Source organism: Myotis davidii, unplaced genomic scaffold, assembly GCF_000327345.1.
Source record: "Myotis davidii unplaced genomic scaffold, ASM32734v1 scaffold548, whole genome shotgun sequence".
NCBI lineage: Eukaryota > Metazoa > Chordata > Mammalia > Chiroptera > Vespertilionidae > Myotis > Myotis davidii.
This window is the reverse complement of record NW_006299261.1, coordinates 1-613: the sequence shown is the minus strand read 5'-3', so window position 1 is coordinate 613 and position 613 is coordinate 1.

The window sequence follows — 613 nt, the reverse complement described above, 5'->3', positions numbered from 1 at the left end:
TTTTTGTATTATTAAAGTTATTATTATATATTATTTTCATAAACAAACCATCCCATGACAATGGATCGTGTAGAGAAGAACGTTAAGAAAAGAAAATATAGTGAGGATTTTTTACAGTATGGTTTTACCTCAATAATTATAGCAGGAATTGAGAAACCGCAATGTGTTATTTGTTGTGAAGTTCTATCAGCCCAATCTATGAAGCTGAACAAACTAAAATGCCATTTTGATAGCAAGCATCCGAGCTTTGCCGGCAAGAAAACCAAGTATTTTAGAAGCAAAGCTGATGGACTCAAGAAAGCCAGACTTGATACTGGTGGCAAGTACCACAAACAAAACGTAGCAACCATTGAAGCTTCATATTTGGTGGCACTCAGAATCGCCAGACCTATGAAACCTCACACCATTGCTGAGGATTTACTGTTGCCAGCGGCCAAACACATTGTTCGAGTTATGATCAGAGACGAATTTGTTACAAAATTGAGTGCAATTTCCTTATCTAACAACACTCTCCGCAGAAGAATAGATGACATGTCTGCTGACATTCTTGATTAGGTAATCCAGGAAATTAAATATGCTTCACTTCCAATATTTAGTATCCAGCTTGATGAAT